Genomic DNA, 20,454 nt, shown 5'->3' with positions numbered 1-20,454 from the left:
AGTTAAAATATCATTCATACTACAAAAAGCGTGATTGTCATTAATTTTATGATACTGCCACTGCAGTAAAAAGGTTGAAAATATAACCCTCAGAAGATTATTTTTGGCTGAAATATTTTATATTGAATATCTATCCATAAATTGGACTTCCCAGGTGGCTCAGTAGTAAAGAATTTGCCTGTTAATACAGGAGATGCAGGGTTGATCTCTGTGTAGTACACTAAAAAGAATTCCCTGGAGAAGGGAATGGCTACCCACTTCACTATTCTTGCCTGGATAATCCCATGGACAGAGGAACCTGGAGGGCTAAGCCCATAGGGTTGCACAGAGTCAGACACAACTGAAGCGACTTAGCATGCAGTTTAGAGAAAATGAAAAGGAGGAACAAAAGCCCCATTGATTTTAATCATTTTAATACCAAAGACTATCAAAAGAATCCAAACTTGCCCCATTACTGAAAAAAAAAACTAATATTTTTAAATTTTACATACAAAAAAAATCATAATACTCACTTAAGCTGAAGTTTTAAGGGAAACTGCAATTATGTGACTAGAGTCAAAGAAAGGTAAAAAGAAAAGATGACAGGAAGAGAGAGAGATAGTCCAACTAGTGCACTAAAAAGAATTCCTATAGCACTTATATACTCAAAATCATCCTGTGAAGGAGTGGAGAAACTGAGGCTGGCTTCCTACCCCATCTCACACAACATTATGGATACGTGAGACCTTAAGTTAGACATCTTCCCTTTCTCTCTGATCATTATAATAGATACACAGATATTCATTACAATAACATTTCACCTGAATTTAGTTGGAGGGTCCTGGAATGAGAGTTTATAGAATCTTACCTCATTCTAGTTCTTTCATTGATGACCCTGACCTTAAGAAATGTGATTTCACTTAAGCATGTTTGAATTGCACAGAAAGACATGAAATTCAGAGACAGCATTTAGGGACTTAAACGTCAACTCTAGGTTTCTGAGATGGCGCCCTCTCAAGACGATTCCTTTACACTTTACTACTCTCAGAGCAAAAATCTTCTGCAGAGATACCTACCTACCCGTGATACAGCTGTCACTACTAGCAATTGAATCTATGAGAAAGAAAATTTGATTTTGCTAAGTTCAATTTCCCAACTGTCACCTAACTCTAGGACTATGTCCTTCTAAAAGGGAGTTAATTAACATGGAGCTTTGTTGTACCCACAATGATGTGTATGCTTAAGAGAGTTCAACTCCACAGAAACCCACAGGAAACAAAAGAAGGCATCTAGAAAGGCCAAGAAATCCTCAAACTAGGTCTCTGCTCAAATTATCCAGAAGTTCCTCTGGGGGAAATAGCACAGACCTGGCCCGAGTAAAGCAGTGTATAGATGGAAGGATAGTCAGACATTATATAGAAATAGTCTGCTATGTATGATCTATAGTTAAACTCTCAAGATTTTATGGAATATATATATATATATATATAAACAACTAAAATTGTTTTCCTTAATACTCCAGTTGACCTGCTCAAGGACAGAATATTCAATCTGACCTCTGCTAGCTTCCAAGTAACCACTTTACCCTAAAAACGTTCTTGTGTCTGCAGTAACCCCCTCCATTATAATTCTGTTTATAATTTTGTTCCTTTACTCAGTCTACCAATCAACCAACTGACCTCTCCATATACGAGTGAGCAATTTGCATGCAAAATAAATAGCATACAAAATAAAGAAACATTTTAGTGATATTTTTGATAATGGACCAAATTGTAATTTCCATTCTTTTCTCTTTCTATTTATCCTCTCTGACATGTGTATATGTATTGAGTAATACTATATGCCAGTCATGTTCTAGGTGATTGGGTATACAATGGAGAAATAAAACAACATGATCTGTGCATGCATGGTATTTACAGTTTTATAGAGGAGATAGAATTATCTTAAATTCCTCATGAAAATAGCACATCCAAAAACCCCAGTAGGAAACTTAGGATTAGAACAGTGGTTTCCAAATTCCAAATTGATAGGCATCCCATCAATTAAAAAAAAAATTGCTGCACAAATCCAACCATATTTATTTGGTTGTATTTACATTGAGTGTACTATTGTATTAATATATGTATACATGATAAATACATACAAAATCTTGCAGTTTTAAAGGGTAAGGTTTTTGAAAATGGACCATCTCGGTCACCACCAGACACTATCGCATTAGAAAAACTAAAGGAAGATCAATGTAGCCGAAGTTTATTGTGCTCTGCTGTGCTTAGTCGCTCAGTCATGTCCAACTCTTTGTGACCCTATGGACTGTAGCCTACCACACTCCTCTGTCCATGGGGATTCTCCAGGAAAGAATACTGGAGTGGGTTGCCATGCCCTCCTCCAGGGGATCTTCCCTATCCAGAGATCAAATCCAGGTTTCCCGCATTGCAGGCTGATTCTTTACCATCTGAGCCACCAGGGAAGCCTAAGAATACTGGTGTGGGTAGTCCATTCCTTCTCCAGGGGATCTTCCTAACACAGGAATCGAACCAGGGTCTCCTGCATTGCAGACAGATTCTTTATCAACTGAGCTATCAGGGACGCCCTGAGGTTTGCTACATGGGGATGATTTTAAGAAGGGGAAGACATGATCTAATTTACCTTTTATAATAAAACTCTGATTCCTTGACTACTGTATGGGTAATTGGAATAAATTTAATAAGTTAATTATATGGCTGTTGGGTTGGATGAGAGTTAAAGTTTCACACTAACACTCAGATGTGTTCTGGAGTTCCTTGTTAGGTCTAGAAGCAGTGTTGCTCTATAGTAATAAACACAACTGGCAGTCAGATCTTGGTTTCTAAATACCACTGTCCACAAGACAGAGAGAGGGATCCTTGGAGAAATGACTCCAGGTCTGTAGCAGATGAAGTACTAGGTGAACTAAGAACATCTTGATGTGCCAGAAATCAAAGAACTCCTCAAAGACCAATGAGCTCAGGACAAAAGGACAAATGAGCCAGCTTAAAATGGTTCCCTACTGGTCAAAATTATGCAAATTTGAGTTTCAAAATATATATATACAAAATAATGATAATGGATTATAATACATTGAATAAAATCAAATAAAACTTATGAACCCAGGAGCATGTGAATTTTCTTCAGTCGTGTCTGACTCTTTGCTACCCTTTAGACTGTAGCCCACCTGGCTCTTCTGTCCATGGGATTCTCTAAGCAAGAATCCTGGAGTCGGTTGCCATGCCCTCCTCCAGGGATTTTCCTAACCCAGGGATCCAACCCACATCTCTAACATCTCCTGCATTGGCAGGTGGGTTCTTTACCACTACCATCACCTGGGAAGCCCTATGAATCATAGTGGTATCCAAAAGAGAGAACTTTAGGCTTTTTTTTTTTAGAAGAATTGAGCTAGTAAGTGTAGAAGATAGAATCAGAAAATCATCATTTGGCAAACTTCCCATATAACATCTAAGGATCATCAGTGGATGCTAAAGCCTTTGGATAAAAGGTTGTTGAGAACATGATATTCTTATATATTATCCTGTATATTAGTTGTAGACTGAGAAGGGAAAATTGTATCTTTAATGGAGAGTTGGTGTGATCACCACCTTAATCAATAATCAAACTTAGCATCACCAGTAGCTGAACTATGTGTCATGTGCCTCCTGGTGAGAATCAATGAGAAATACACATCACCTATGTAGTTTACTTATAAAAAGTGTTTAACATAAATCTAATCATGATGAAACAAGTCAGATAAAATCAAAATGTGCAATTCTATAAGACACTGTCCTGGATTTTTATTTTTTTAAATATAAAAGTCAGCATCATGAAAAAAACAGAGGGACTAAAGAGGCATAAATATCAAATCCAACTGGATCCTGGATCAGGGTGGGGAAAGTAGACCACATATAACAGACATTTTGGACAATTAAAAAGTTAAATATGGACTGTACATAAGATATTATTCAATTAATGTGATTTTCTTACTTATGTTAGTAGTATTGGTATATAGGAGAATGTCCTTATTCTTAGGAGATGCATAATGTTATTGTTATATAGGAGATTGTCCTATATAGTTTGCTATATAGTGATAGCTTACGGTGAACAATGTCGGTTTGTGATCTCCGAAGATTTAGCTTTGGAACCAGGGACCAGGCTTGATCACTCAAGAGTTTTTGTGTATCAGAGTTTTATTAAAGCAAAAAAGGGACAGAGGAAGCTTCTGGCATAGACATCAGAAGGGGGACGGAGAGTGCCCCCCTCACTAGTCTTAGCAAGGGAGTTACATACTTTTTTAATTGGTTATTACAGTAAATCAAAAGAATGTTTCAAGATTGTAAAAGGTCTTAACAGACCCACTCCCATAATATACATTTTAAGATAACAGGATTAGTCAGAAGGTTCTCAAGAAGGAGAAACACATCCTTGAGCAGGAAACATTATTGTTATATAGCCATTGGTACAGAGTTTAAAGAAAAACTTGAGCAACTCATCCTTGAGCAAATGTTTTGTTGTGCAATCATCAGCTCTGGACTTAAAACGTTGGTCCTTTCCTCCTGCTCGAGAGTCCCAGACCCCTTTATCCTCCTCTGGGATCCTGGACTTCTTATCAACCTGCCTAGGAATTGACTCTCTCAATAGGAGTATTGTTATATAGGAGAATGCATTGTTATATAGGAGAATATCATTAGTGTTTTTATAAAGGAAAATGTCCTTATTCTTAAGAGATGCATACTGAAGTATTAAGTTGAAAATACAAAAACGACTACTTATTAGCAATTTCATAAGGTTAAACTTAATATTTAGAAGCAAATGCCATGATGTCTGCAACTTGCTTTCAAATGCTTCAGCAGAAACATTGATACATGATAGATAAGTAGGTAGGTAGGCAGAGAGATCAACTGAGTAAGACAAAACAGTAAAAACTGATGAATGCTGGTGAAGAAATAGGAATACCCATTGTAAAAATCTTTCAACCTCTTTGTTGGTTTGAGATTTTTCAAAATATGAAATAGAAAGATGGGGGAAGTGAAACATTCAGCTTTGCCCAGTTAATGGTAAAACAGTTTAAGATAAACCTAGTCTCTTGGGAGATTAGTGCTCAGTTTTTCAAGGTTTTTTCTCTCTTACTCTTTCTCTTCCCCTCTCATCTTTTGAAATCTGAACACAGAAGTTTATTATACGTCTCAACAACAGCATAGTGGGGCAGGCTGTCTTCTGGTCTACACATTGTGCTTTTTCCCTGGCATCCAAATGATGTGTGGGTGATGCATAGGTTGCCTCACCTGAGCTCTGGGCATTGGTCCATATATGTTTACTGTGATAACTGCTAAAATGGGTGGGTTTTGTCTGATCTCCTGGCATAGGCAATGCAGGATGATGGCTCTCAAGAAGCTAAGCCATCTCCTCCTGCTGATCAGGCTACCTTCATTGACTTTCACTGATGCTGCAAATCCTCCGAGACTTGGCAAAATCCTCCATCCGGATCTCATCTTGGAGTTGCCCACTCACAGCTACCACTATTATGTTCTTTGAACAGAAACCTCTACTGAGACCTCCTGTGCTGTGACTTCCTGGCAAGTATATTAATGTTTATTTCTAAACTACCCTTTATATAGGACTTCCCTGGTGGCTCAGATGGTAAAGTGTCTGCCCACAATGCGGGAGACCTGGGTTCAATCCCTGGGTCGGGAAGGTCTCCTGGAGAAGGAAATGGCAACCCACTCCAGTATTCTTGCCTGGAAAATCCCATGGACTGAGGAGCCTGATAGGCTACAGTCCATGGGGTCACAAAGAGTCAGACAAGACTGAGGGACTTCACTTTCACTTCTCACTTTCACCCTTTATGTATCCTCAGAGTTTCCCGGGAAACTTTCTATCTCTCCTGCCATATGCACCAGCTACTATTCTGCCTAAAACACCATAACACAATTTTTATGCTTCTGTGGCTATCCCTTGTTGGTATAGGGTTTTTCTCAAAAGCTTTCAAACTCTTGGCCAGTAAGGTTCCCAAATTTCTCCAAAACTGTCAACCCACATAACTGCACTATGAGCAAAGGACACAGTCTCATCTCTCATGCACTTGTCTCTCACATACACCCCTTAACTCTTTCCCCAGCACTTCCTACTATTCATACAATGGGACTTTTGTTGGATCATAGCCTCCATTCTTTCTCCATTATGGTTTCTTTTTAAAAATAGAGTATTAGCTTTATTTTCAAATAACTAAAAATTTCTCTTGGTTAATAGAATACCTTTGAAATTTAGATGGCTTCTTTCCCTTTCAAAAGGTCTGAATTTCAAGACAAATGTCTGACAAGGGACTCAAGAAAGTTCACCGTGAGATTTCAAACTTAGCAAAGGTCATTTTCTCTAGACAGATTATGCCTTCTTGGAAGCAATGATTGCCACCGATTCAGTGTGCAAGGAGCCACAGGGAAATGGTTTATGAGGATTTAAATATTCACTGGTTTCCTAAGCCAGAAACATTATCCTCATTAAGGTTGTCTAAGCATATTAAATCAGGAAATCTGAGTACTAGTCACAACTTGTCTGCTGATATTCTTTGTGACTTAGAACTAATTCCATGATAAGAAAAAATAATAGTAGCAGCAACTACTGAGCTCCTCTTATGATGGCCAGTGATGCTTTAACTTTTTGTACTTCTGTCCCAGCCTCCCAATTATTATACTTATTCCTTGTCAATACCCTCTAGTCTTTGGCCCCAAGCTTTTTATGTGAGAAAATACAAATTCTTACATACAGATGACCAAAAAAAGCACATGAAAAGATGCTCAACATCACTAATTAATAGAGCAATGCAAATCAAAACTATAATGAGATATCACCTAACACCAGTCAGAATGGCCATCGTCCAAAAATCTACAAATAATAAATGCTGGGGAGGGTGTGGAGAAATGGAAGCTTCCTACACTGTTGGTGGGAACATAAATTGGTACGACCATTATGGAGAATAGTGTGGAGGTTCCTAAAAAACTAAAAATAGAGTTATCAGCAATGGCACCCCACTCCAGTACTCTTGGCTGGAAAATCCCATGGATGGAGGAGTCTGGTAGGCTGCAGTCCATGGGGTCGCTAAGAGTCAGACACGACTGAGTGACTTCACTTTCACTTTTCACTTTCATGCATTGGAGAAGGAAATGGCAACCCCCTCCATTGTTCTTGCCTGGAGAATCCCAGGGACTGGGGAGCCTGGCGGGCTGCCATCTATGGGGTCGCACAGAGTCGGACACGACTGAAGCGACCTAGCAACAGCAACAGCAACAATGATCTTGCAATCCCACTCCTGGGCATACACCTAGAGAAAACCATACTTCAAAAAGATACATGCATCCCAATGTTCATTGCAGCACTGTTTACAACAACCAAGATACGGAAGCAAACTAAATGTCCATTGACAGAGAAATGGATAAAGAAGATGTGGTACATGTATACAATGGAATATTACTCAGCCATTAAAAAGAACAAAAGAAAGTCATTTGCAGCAACATGGATGGAGCTAGAGATTGAGTAAAGTAGTTAGAAAGAGAGAAACAAATATCATATCATATTGCTTACATGTATAATCTTTAAAAATGGAATAAATTGTATTTATTTACAAAATAGAAATAGTCACATGTAGAAAACAACTTATGATTACTGTGGGAATGGGGAGGAGGGATAAATTGGAAGCTTAGCATTGAGTAGATAACTAATAAGGACCTACTATATAGCACAGGGAACTCTTTCCAGTACTCTATAATAACCTAAATGGGAAAATAATTTTTAAAAGAGTAGATATATGTATATGTATAACTGATTCACTTTGCTGTACAGTAGAAACTAACACAGCATCTTAAACCAACTTTAAAATTTTTCTTTAAAAAACTTATAAAGAAACTTTTTTTTTGTTTTTTGTTTTCTTTTTAATTTATTTATTTTAATTGGAGGCTAATTACTTTACAATATTGTAGTGGTTTTCCCATACATTGACATAATCAGCCATGGGTGTACATACATTCCCCATCCTGAACCCCCCACCCACCTCCCTCCCCATCCTACCCCTCTGGGTCATCCCAGTGCACCAGCCGTGAGCACCCTGTCTCATGCAAGAAACTTTTCTTTAAAAAAAGAAGTTTAAAACGAAAGAAAACATAATCTTTTATAATTTAAACTGCTATTGTGCTTTTTTATATTTGCAGTCCGTTGTTTTTTTTTTTTTAGTTCTACCAGTTTATTGCTACCAACCCATCTCTCTCCACCTTCACGCGTGGACGTGCTCAGTCATGTAACCCCATGGACTGCAGCTCACCGGGCTCCTCTGCCCATGGACTTTTCCAGGCAAGAATATTAGAATGAGTTGCCATTTCCTTCTCCAGGTGCAGTCACTTTTTTTAACTGATACAAGTGAATGTAAGTGCAGGTAAGTTTGCAGATATTGGTGGCAGGATGCTGAGAAAATTTCTAACAGCTTCTGCAGGAGATAAGATAAAGCTTAGTTTGAGGGAGTAAATTGTGGGGAAGAACATCTGAGAAGAATAGAACAATTTGGCATACCTATTGTGGAGTCTAAGAGAAAGAGATAACAAGAGATGCTGAAAGAATTCTGAGCATTGTTATGGCGAAACAGTGTTGAAGACAATGTATGTATAGGAGAATCAAGCTGGGAATTAATTTATTTTACTCAGTCAATGCATAAGACCAGAGAAAGCAGGCAATTAAATTGATCTTTAGTGTATGCTTTGTAAGAAGGTTTTGCGAGGATAAGAAGTTGAAGAGAAAATAATGTATTACGGATTCTAGCCAGAATAAGGATGGATAGGGTGAAGGGAGGAAACTGATCATCTCACTCGACTACTAAAATCCTTGCGATGGGCTTCCACTTCTTGTAGAAGAACATCCAAATCCTCAACATGCCAACATGGGAATGATCTGACCTATGACTGTTTCTAACCTCCTCTGGCGTCACTCTTCCTTTTGTGCTCTGCACTGAAGCCATGCACAAAGTGGGCCAGAAGAAAGTAATCTAGGTATATGGTTTTTGATAAATTTTATTCCATTCCTCTCCGATGTGCATCCCCCCAGCCTGGCTTTATAGTCAAATCTTTTTGGTTTCTGCAAGATCATTTTCCAGTAGCCTGGCCCCTTTTCTCTGTTACTAGCAACACCCAGTGTTAATTTTTTCATCTTTTCTTTTCCTTGAAGCTTAATCGGTCTCTCTGCCTCCATTCTCTTATCTCCTTAATTCATCTCCACACTCACAAATGCCTTGGTTACGTTACTGTTACACAAAGCAAAGAATATTATTCTTCTATTCCGAAAGCTTATTTAACAAAGTACAAGTTCTCCATGTCCCGCAAAGTTGTCTACTCTCTGGCCCCAGCTCACCTTTCCAGCCCCCTCTCTCTCTACTCTGCCCTCAGCACTTAATGTTCTAATCAAATTGTGCTTTTCACAATTCCTTAAATATGTCATGTATGTTCATATTTGTTGTTCACATTGTTTCTTCTATGTTGAATACTCTACTTTTCATCTTCACCTTAAGGAATAGAGTCTTATTTATCCCTTAAGGCCTAGCCTATGTGGTATTCACTCCAATCTCCTACTGACAAGTAATTGCTTCTTTTTGTGCATTACATAGCATGACTTTTGTGCCTTATCATTAATATTTATTTTATTTACCTCATATCTTGGTAAACTGTGTGGATGTCTATCTCCCTACTAAACTAGATGGTCCGTTAGGGTGGAGACTTTGGGCTTAACCACTGTAATGAGAGCTTAGCTCATTGTTTATTGATGAACAACTCCTTGGCTAGAGTGGTAAAGTGAAAAGTGAAAGTGTTAGTCACTCAGTTGTGTCCAACTCTTTGTAACCCTAGGGACTGTAGCCCACCAGGCTTCTCTGTCCATGGAATTCTCTAGGCAAAAGTACGGGAGTGGGTAGCCATTCCCTTCTCCAGAGCAGTAAAAGATAGGACTGAAAGACAGGGCACTTCGGGATTAGGTTAGGGAGTCCCTGAAGTCTCTTGTAGGCAGCATATATTTGGGTCTTGAGTTTTTTTGGCATCCAGTCGCTCTGTGCTTTTTGATTATTGAGTTCAATCCATTTACTTTTAGGGTAATTATTGATATTTACCTGCCTCCTGAGAAATCTGTATGCAGGTCAAGAAGCAACAGTTAGAACCAGACATGGAAAAATGGACTGGTTCCAAATTGGAAAAGGAGTACATCAGGGCTGTATAGTGTCACCTTGCTTGTTCAAACGCAGAATACATCATGCAAAATTCCAGGCTGGATGAAGCACAGCTGGAATCAAAATTGCAGGAAGAAATATCAATAACCTTAGATATGCAGATGACACCACCCTTATGGCAGAAAGTGAAGAGGAACTAAAGATCCTCTTGATGAAACTGAAAGAGGAGAGTGGAAAAGCTGGCTTAAAACTCAACATTCAAAAAATGAAGATCATGGCCTCTGGTCCCATCACTTCATAGCAAATAGATGGGGAAACAATGGAAACAGTGAGATACTTTATTTTGGGAGGCTCCAAAATCGCTGCAGAAATTAAAAGACCCTTGCTCCTTGGAAGAAAAGTTATGACAAACCTAGACAGAATTTTAAAAAGCAGAGACATGACTTTACTGACAAAGGTCCATATAGTCAAAGCTGTGGTTTTTCCAGTAGTCATGTATGGATGTGAGAATTGGGCTATAAAGAAAGCTGAGCGCCGAAGAATTGATGCTTTTGAACTGTGTTGGAGAAGACTCTTGAGAGTCCTTTGGACAGCAAGGAGATCAAATCAATCAATCCTAAAGGAAATCAGAGTTGAATATTCACTGGAAGGATTGATGCTGAAGCTGAAGCTCTAATACTTTGGCCACCTGATGCAAAGAACTAACTCATTGGAAAAGACTCTGATACTGGGAAAGATTGAAGGTGGGAGGAGAAGGGGGCAACAGAGGATGAGATGGTTGGATGGCATCACTGACTTGATGGACATGAGTTTGAACATGTTGTTGATGGACAAGGAAGCCTGGTGTGCTACAGTCCATGGGGGTTGCAAAGAGTCAGACACAACTGAGTGACTGAACTTAAGTAAACTGATTGATGTTTAAGGACTCTCTAATGATGTCTTACTAATTGCTTTCTGACTTTTTTGTATTTCCACTATTTTTTTTTCTCCTTCCTACCTTTGTGAATTGGTAATTTTCCATGGTGGTATGTCTAATTCTTCTCTCTTTATGTTGTATAAATCTATTATAGATTTTTGTGTTATGGTTACCATGTGATCACATGTGCATGCTTGTCTCTTCAGTCACATCCCACTCTTTGGAACCCTATGGACTGTAGTCTGCCAGGCTCTTCTGTACATGGGATTCTCCAGGTAAGAATACTGGAGTAAGTTGCCATACCCTCTTCCAGGGAACCTTCTCCACCCAGGGATCTAACATGAGTCTCCTGCATTGCAGGCAGATTCTTTACCACTGAGCCGCTGGGGAAGACCATGGTTACTATGAGACTTACCCAAAACATAGATAAAATAATCCATTTTATCCTGATAGAAACTTAACTTCAATTGCGTATAAAAGCTTCACTTTTTTGCTTCTGTCCTTTTATGATTTTGATGTCACAATTTATCTCTTTTTATATTGTGTATTTGTTAAGTTACAGTGGCTATAGTTATTTTTAAAACTTGTGTTTAACCTTTGTACTGTAGTTAAATGGTTAACATACCTCATGTTACAGAATCAGTCTTTTTTTAAGTTTAAAAAAATGTTTATTTATTTATTTTTGGCTGTGCTAGATCTTCGTTGCTACACAGGCTTTTCTCTAGTTGTGGAGAGCAGGGGCTACTCTCGAGTTGCAGTACACGAACTTCTCATTGCAGTGGCTTCTCTTGTGTGGAGCATGGGCTATAGGGCACACGGGCTTCAGTAGTTGCAGCCTGTGGGCTCAGTAGTTGCAGTTCCCAGGCTCTGGAGCACAGGCTCAATAGTTGTGGCCCATGGGCTTAGCTGCTTTGCAGCATGTGGGATCAAACCCATGTCTCCTGCATTGGCAGACAGATTCTTTACTACTAAGCCATGAAGAAGCCCAGAATTAGCCTTCTAAATCTGACTGTATATTTACCTTTACCAGTATGCTATGTATTTTCATATGTTTTCATGTCTAATTAGAATCTTTTCATTTCTGCTTGAAGAATTCCTTTCAGCATTTCTTGCAAGGCAGGATAAACTCTCAGAAAGTTTTTGTCTGGAAAAGTCCTTTTTCTGGTTCATATCTGAAGGACATGCTTGCTGGATAAAGTATTCCTGACTGGCATTTTTTTCTTTTAAAACTTTGACTATATCACTCCACTTTCTCCTAGCCTATAGGGTTTCTGCTGAGAAATTTACTGATAGCCTAATGCAGGTTCTTTTGCAGTTTACAACCTTTTTTTCCTTTGCTGGTTTTAAAATTATACTTGTCTTTGATTTTTGACAGTTTCATTATAATGTGCCTTGGAGAAGGCCTTTTTGCACTGAGATAATGGAATAATCTATTCGCTTTGTGAACTTGTATGTCTAAGTCTCTTCCCAGGCTTGGGAAATTCTCAACCATTTTTTTTCTTTAAATAGCCTTTCTGCCCCTTTCTCCCCTCTGTTCCATCTGGAACTTCAATTACTCTAATATTTGTACATTTAGTGATGTCCCATAGATGATGCAGGCTTTCTTCTCTCTTTTGCATTCGTTTCCCTTTGTTCTCCTTAGACTGGATTATTTCAAAGTTCCCATCCTTTAAGATCCTTGATTCATTCTATCTTTGGTCTGTTCTGCTGTAGACGCCCTCTATTGCATTTTTCATTAAGTTCATTGACTTCTTCAGCCCTGGACTTTCCGTTTGGTTCTTTTCAGTAATTTCCATTTTCACTAAAAGTCTCATTTTGTTCAGGTATTGTTTTTCAGATTTCAATGAATCGTACTTTTTGGTCACTCATTGAGTTTCCTCAAATAGCTACCTTGAATTCTTTATCAGATAAATTGCAAAATTCCATTTCTTTGAATTCGCATTCTGGAGGATTATGGTGATCTTTTGATAATAACGAGTTTCCTTGATTGTTCATGTTCCTGAGGGTTTTGCATTTCTGTTCTTGCCTTTGAGGAGGCAGATACGTCAAAACTTTACTTTTTGACTTCTGGTGGAAGATTTTTTTGTTGGTCCTGCTTACGTGAGCTGCTTTTTCCAGCCGTATATGGATATACCTGCTTCACTCTTCTTGCTCCCTCTTGTGGCAGAATTCTTAAATTGTATGTCTTTTCTGGTTCTTAAAACTCAGTAGGCTGGCTGTTGGCAACCTTCCTTTTGTTTTCCAGAAGGTGGCGCTAAAACTCAAGTTTGTGGTTTCTCTCTTGCCCACAGACACGGGCCAGTTTTCTGAAGGGACTCCCTGTTCAGGTGAGCTTGCTTTCTCTACTGTACTGAGGAGCAGGCACCAGGAGTCAGCTGCAGAGTGTGGGGGAAGTGCTGGTTTAGCTCTCGGGGCCTTGACGGTGCCCATGGGCCAGGTTGGGCTATCCTTGGATGAGGTTTTTCTAGCGGCTCACGAGTGAGCTTCCTGCCGGAGTCCTGATGGTAGTCAGCAGGAATCTCACTCCCTTAATGCCCTTTGATATTCCCTTCTGCCCCCTTCTTGATCTTCTCCCTCCCCCCAGTCATGGGGGTCCAACCTGAATGCTCTGGGTGCCACAGGACAGTAACCGGCTTCTCCAGCAGTGTTCCACATAGCTGAGGTAGCCAGGCACTCACCCACCATTCTCCCGTTTCCTCCGTGGGATAGGTCACCGCTGCTAGTTCAGCTTCACAGCTGTGCTGCTTTGGAGGCCAGGCAAAGCTCTTCTTCTCTGCGATACATCAAAACTTATATTCTTTTTTGTTCAAATGAAGAGCTGGAATCTTTTTTTAGGAAGGTTGGACTTGTATTAAGTCTATCCTGGTGTTCCTCCACCAGGATCATGAGGGACTATGGCTAATTCACAAGCTCCTGTTAGCTCCACTGCTGGCATCAAGGTATGTCTGCCTATTACCCAGTGCGCAGATGGGCAAGACTCCTCCTCGGCCCCTTTAAGTATTGTGTTGAATCCCTAGATAGATGCCTAATTAAGTTGTTTAAAAGGAAGGGGACAAAAAGAGGGCTGTCTTAGGATGCTGACATCATTCTCTTGCTTCTGAGTGTCTACTATGAATTGGAAGGGAACTTACAGTCCATCTGATTAAACTTCTCCAGTTTAAATATAAGGAAACTGAAACACAGTAACTTGAACCAATTTGATGTACATGCAAGTGAAAGTGAAGTCGCTCAGCCGTGTCCGATTCTTTTCCACCCAGTGAACTGCAACCCGCTAGGCTCCCTCATCCGTGGGATTCTCCAGGCAAGAATACTGGAGTGGGTTTCCATTTCCTTCTCCAGGGGATCTTCCTGACCCAGGGATCAAACTCGGGTCTCCCGCATTGCAGGCAGATTCTTTACTGTCTGAGTCACCAGGGAATCCCAAGTAAGCAGTTGAAAAAAAAAAAAAAAAAAACTACGAGAGATTCCTTCCATTGTTACCTAATCCAACGTTTCCCAAGTTTAATACAAAATTTTTACACATTTGATTGTATGAGACAATATTGATGGCATTCTGGAACTAACCCTGATGACCAAACTCAAAACTCTAAGATATGAAGGAATTCCTTGGCAGTCCAGTGACTGGGACTCTGAGCTTTCACTGCCAATGGTGTGGATTCAATCCCTGGTTGGGGATCTGAGGTCCCACAAACTGTGAGACCAAAAAAAGAGGTTCCCCTTCAATTCAGGCCCTCATTGCTTTATATCTGATATTATAAAAACCTTCCTTCCTAGCTTGTTTCCTTGCTTTCATAGTTTCCTCTCTATAAATTCATCTCACAGATCTGTAAGACCACCTGCCACCTCCTTAACCTAAAATGCATGTCTCATTTCATCAGTCACTTAATTTAAAACTCCGGACTACTCTTCATTGGCTTCCAGAATAGAATAGTGATTGAAGGATAAGAGGTCTAGATTCAAATCATGGCTCTTCCCTGTCACTTTCTTTGATATTGCAAGCTGTGTTTCAAGTAACTCACTTAAACACTATGACCTTTGATTTATACAACTGATGAATGGGAATGAGAGTTTAAGATTTAGATACTAGAGTTCAATCAAATCTAAAAATCTCCCTTCCACATAGCTTAATTACTTGAATAGTTAATGGAAAAAAGCAACTTTTTAAAGCAGCAAAAACATATCGACCGCCATCAAACAAGGGGAAAGGTCATGTCATAACCTTCAAAAATTGGAAACTATCAAAGAAAAATACACAAGTTTCCAAAAATTTACAGAACAAAGCTCGGAGCAGTATGGCAAGACTTTTAACATCATCCTCCAAACTATGTAGGGAAGATAAATAAACAAGATTCTGAAAACTTTAAACCACCCTCCCAATCTGCCCTGAAACCTGGGAAAGAGAGATTCAGATGAGATATGAAGACAGAGAACTTTGCAACAGGGGCAAAGTTTTACCCTAACTACCTCTTTGTCCTGCCAGAAAAGGGAACCCTTTGACTCTCTTTCAGCTGGTGGAAAATGCAGAGGATAGCAGAACAATCATAAACACCCAGAGTTAATTATTTCCAACAATAAATGGGGATTTAGCAGAAAGGAAGAAAAAAAAAAGGGAATAATTAGGACAAGAGTCTCTGAGGGAGGGAAAGTAGAGAAGAGGCATTCTTAATGCTTGAAGGGAAGTAACCTACACATGTATTATTGATACAGGGCAAAACTCTCCTTTTTGGCTCATCTTTTCCTCAGAGGAAGACAGAGTGGGGGTTGGGAGGAAGAGAAATTGCTGATTGGAAGAAATGGGTGTTTGTGGGAAGGAAAAATTGATAACACTGGAGTAGAGACTCCAGTAAAAAACAAACAAACAAACTAAACAAAACAAAATTTTAGATTACCTTCTCTAAGGGAAACAAAGAAGTCAGGGCTCCAAGATGACCAGCAGGAATAATCCAAAACACATTGATATTCTTAGTGTGATAGAAACAAACCCCAGCGTCTGGACAGAGTTTAGCATAGGAAACATTTAATGAAATCCCAGGAGGGCAGAGTGCAGGTCTCCCAACAAAGGCTGTACACAGCCACAGCTGAGCTCTTCCCTCCTGTGTGAACCTAAGGTAATAGCTAAGCAAGTGGGATTCATCCGCACTGTAGCAAAGCAAATAGAAGCTGCTCATATGCCATATAAAAAAGATGAAAAGAAAGGGCACAATAACTTTGCAAACACATATTGGCAAAAATAAATAAATATTAGAAAGGAGAACACAGATGAAGAAAGCATTCTGGAAGTTAGCAGAGCCCCAAAAAGAAAATATTCTTCCTCATACAGACATTAATGAGAACATAAAATTAATTTTTAAAAGTAAAGTGTAAAGCAATATTGAAGATTAAAAGGGAGAATGCAAATCTCAGAAAAACTGAGAACCATGTAACACTGTATTAGAACTAAAAAAGCTAGAAAGCACAAAAATAGCTCTATTGAGTGTAATTTCAAACGCCAAACCCATTCTAATTTAAATTTCTTCTAGCCACTAAGCCACAGTGAAGAATCCACCCACCAGGGTGGAGATGCAGGTTCAATCCCTGGGTCAGGAAGATTCCTTGGAGGAGGAAATGGCAACCCACTCCAGTATTCTTCCCTGGGAAATCCCATGGACAGAGGAGATTGGCAGGCTACAGTCTATGGGGTTGCAAGAGTCAGACAGTTAGCAACTAAAGAACAACAACATCCTCTAACCCATGTGGGGTAGCAGGTCAAAACTGGCTTGTCTTCTTTCCTGGCTCCATCTCACCAATTTTCTAGTCGCCGTTTCTAATATCTAGAGGGTGGGAGGGTAAGTAATGGATGGGTGTGTGTGTGTGTTAGTTGCTCAGAGGTGTCCAACACTGGGACCCCATGGACTATAGCCTGCCAGGCTCCTCTGTCCATGGGGTTCTCCAGGCAAGAATACTGGAGTGGGTAGCCATTTCCTTCTCCAGGGGATCTTCCCGACCCAGAGATCAAACCAGGGTCTCCTTCATTGCAAGCAGATTCTTTACTGTCTGAGTTACCAGGGAAGCCCCACCAGGGTCATGCGGCACAGTTTTGTGGAGGTACAGTTGTAATCTACTGGCGGGGCCCTCTAGGTGGCAGTAGTAATTGCTTACGATGGGGTACTTTTGTCAGTTCTTTATAAATTACGTGGTTGCCTGGTCTGCCCTTCTTTCTGTCTGGCTCCTGGATTTCTGGAACCTATTCTCTGTTCCTGCTCCTCAGGTAGCACACATGGTTAGTATCATTTCCACAGAGTCCTTACCAAACCTCAAAAACATACACCTTTATCCTGCTATGGGAGGAAGGACAGCCCAGTCTCAACGTAGCCACCTGTGTGTTCAGCTACCAGGTGGGGCCGTTCCAGCCACAGCATCTCACCATTAGAATAATCATTGATAAGACCCTCACATTCCTAAAGATGTGCATAAAACTCACTAAGTAGCCCCCTAAAAAAATTCTCCTTGATTTGAGAAGAGGAGGCATCTATTATATTCTGTACCTTTTAGTAGCAGTATTAGCAGTAGCAGTCATACAGGGCAGTTTGTCAGGTCCAAGTTTGAGAAGAGGTAAAAAGACAGCTTGGCCTCCATTCAAGCTTTCTTTCTTTTTTGTTATTCAAGGTTTCTTTTACTCCTGTTTACTCCCAAAGCAGTAAATACATTGCTGTTGATAAAAATAAAAAAGAGGTCAGAGGATGCAGCTCCCCATGCTTTAAATGCATTCCACAGAAGTTCATTCAAAGTTCATTGGAACTGGCAGCCTGCCAGTTTTCCAGGTTGGAAAAGAATGTGGACCTCATACCAGCCATGTCAACATCCAGAAACAACTTAGAACACCAATATGCAAGGGTACTAAATCGCTTCAGTCATGTCTAACTCCGTCTGACTCCATGGACTAGCTTGCCAGGCTCCTCGGTCCATGGGTTCTCCAGGCAAGAATACTGGAGTGGGTTGCCATACCCTCCCCCAGGGGATCGTCCTGACCCAGGGAACGAACCAGCATCTCTTATGTGTCCTGACCCAGGGAACGAACCAGCATCTCTTATGTTTCCTGCTTTGGCAGATGGGTTCTTTACCACTAGTGCTACCTTGGAAGCCCAACAGAAGGCAATAATTCTGCTATGCAGAGAGCCACATTCTCCAAGACTCTGAAATTCTTGCCATACTGGCACCTAGCAAATGCCTCTTCTCTGAGCAAGTTCTGAGTGCCTAGAAGTTTCTATCTGTTTAGGGGATTTCTACTATAGAGGAATACATTCTTCTCCTTCCCCTTCCAGACGGAGTAGTAAGGTGAGTGAAATGCAAAGTACTCTGTCACCTCTTCTCCAAAGAAACCTCTTTCTCTTCAACCTCAGCTTTGTGTGTAGACTGAAAGTGAGTGAACAGCTAAAACTGGCAGAACTAGGGCCTCCCTGGTGGCTCAGTGGTGAAGATGCAGGAGAGACACAGGTTCGATCCCTGGTCAGGGAGGATCCCACATGCCTCGGAGCAACTAAGCCCATGGACCACAACTATTGAGCTTGTGCTCTAGAGACCAGGAAGCACAACTACTGAGCCCTTGTGCCTCAACTATGAGGCCCACACACCCTAGAGTCCAAGAGAAATCACCACAATGAGAATTCCGTGCACAGCAAGAGACAGAAGTCCTGGCTTGTCACAAAGTAATAAAAAAGCAATAAAGCAAAGCAAAAAGCAAAGTTTAAAGACAAATATTTATATTGCAATCAGTTAAGACTACTGTCCATCACTTTCTTTCTTTTTTAAAATTGTGTTTATTTTTTTATTAGCTGCACTGGGTCTTTATTGTTGCATGGGCTTTATTGGCGCTTCCCTACCAACTGAGCTACTTAAAAAAAAAGTAATAGACAGTAGTCTTAGCTGATTGTAATATAAATATTTGTCTTTTAAAAAGCTGACAGAACTAGTTTAGGACCATATACTTAGAATGTTCTACATGAATGGTCTGGTACCTGTCTTTAAAATTAGAAGAATATATCATTTTGTTGTCAGCTTTAGGGGTCTCCAATAGAGCATCTTGTTGTTTTTCTACCATACCCTGTTATTTGTCAACATTATCCTGACTTATGTTATTACTGATAGGGTATTTGTGATTTCTGTTAGGCAGAAACTGTATCACCCATTCTTATTTTCTCCACAGTGCCTAGGATGGCACTTTGCTCACTGAAAACAGGTTATAAATGCTTGAGAAACTGAATTTAATTTTAAGAAAGGACCAATTTTTTTCCCCCTTTCTCCTTTCTACCTGTAAATATACTACCCACCTTTCAGTACTAGAATAAGGCTACCTTTTCCATGAAGTGGTTCAGCTCCATTTCAACCCCATTAATTTCTCCTTGTCTCTGAACTCCTCTAAAACTATTAGTATGATGTTTAGTATCATCCTCCAAATTTTTATTTATCTTAATTCTTCAGGGAGACCTTGAGTTCCTCAAGGATATGAGTCATCTTACACTTATTTCTTTAGAGAAGGCCTTAACTAACGTTTAATAAACCCTCAAATAAACACCATGTTAAATCAGATAAGTATCTCTTCTGCATATATTTGAGAAGAGACCACTCCTTTTTTGGTTTGTGTTTTATATTGCCCTGATCTAATGAAATTCAGACAAGTATCACTGTCAGAGGATGTTAGAGCAAGAGGGGACTTCAGCGATTATCAGTTCTGCACAGTTTACCCCATTTTCATGTAGCATTACATTACAAAGCCTGTCTCCCTTCACCCTCTGCTGGCCATTCTAGTAACTGCACTTTCTTGCATCTCATTTCAGAATGACTATCATTTCTCCACGGAGAAGGCAATGGCAACCCACTCCAGTACTCTTGCCTGGAAAATCCCATGGACGGAAGAGCATGGTAGGCTGCAAGTTCCTGAATTGTCTAAAGTCAATTTTTTTAATTATACAAAATATAATACCATTTGTTTATGCTCCAGAAAAATTGAAATTCTTCCACTCACAGGTAATATTCATTTAGGCATTTGCGTTCTGGAGCCAGATTTGCTGTGTCCATAAGCCAGATCTTCCATTTCTTGGCTTGGGTTTAACATCCTAACATCTCTGGTCCCAGTTTCTTGATCTGACAAAATGAGAAGAAGAAGAAGAAGAAGAATGACTTTGTAAGATTGTTTGGAAGGTCAGTGAATTAATGCTGGCAAAATACTTGGGACAGTACCTGGGAAAAAGCAAGTTCTCACTGTTCTTATTGTTTGGTGATGGTGGTAGTTATGGTCAATAACTTTCATGCCAAAGACAAAAGTTTCTTGTTTATTCTAGAATACCAAGCTCCTAAAAAAGGTACATGCACTTCTCTATCTTTA

General features: G+C 39.8%; 2 protein-coding genes across 3 annotated transcripts in view; both read right to left on the bottom strand.

Moving 5' to 3' along the window:
• Positions 1-20,454, bottom strand: part of SLC44A5 (solute carrier family 44 member 5) — a 471,569-nt gene that overhangs the window by 412,280 nt on the left and 38,835 nt on the right. The window lies entirely within an intron of this gene.
• The window catches only part of LOC145506175 (uncharacterized), a 33,895-nt gene that overhangs the window by 8,489 nt on the left and 4,952 nt on the right, over positions 1-20,454 (bottom strand). Inside the window, exons 3-4 of the mRNA XM_081490197.1 lie at positions 20,095-20,213; positions 17,618-17,781 (exon numbers count right to left, since the gene is read on the bottom strand). The gene's annotated coding sequence lies outside the window, so the exon portion shown is untranslated. The remainder of the gene's footprint in view (positions 1-17,617; positions 17,782-20,094; positions 20,214-20,454) is intronic.

Source organism: Giraffa tippelskirchi, chromosome 5, assembly GCF_054371585.1.
Source record: "Giraffa tippelskirchi isolate mGirTip1 chromosome 5, T2T-mGirTip1v1.2.pri, whole genome shotgun sequence".
Classification (NCBI taxonomy): Eukaryota; Metazoa; Chordata; class Mammalia; order Artiodactyla; family Giraffidae; genus Giraffa; species Giraffa tippelskirchi.
Note: the sequence above shows the minus strand (reverse complement) of the source record. Positions and strands in the feature narration are given on the sequence as shown.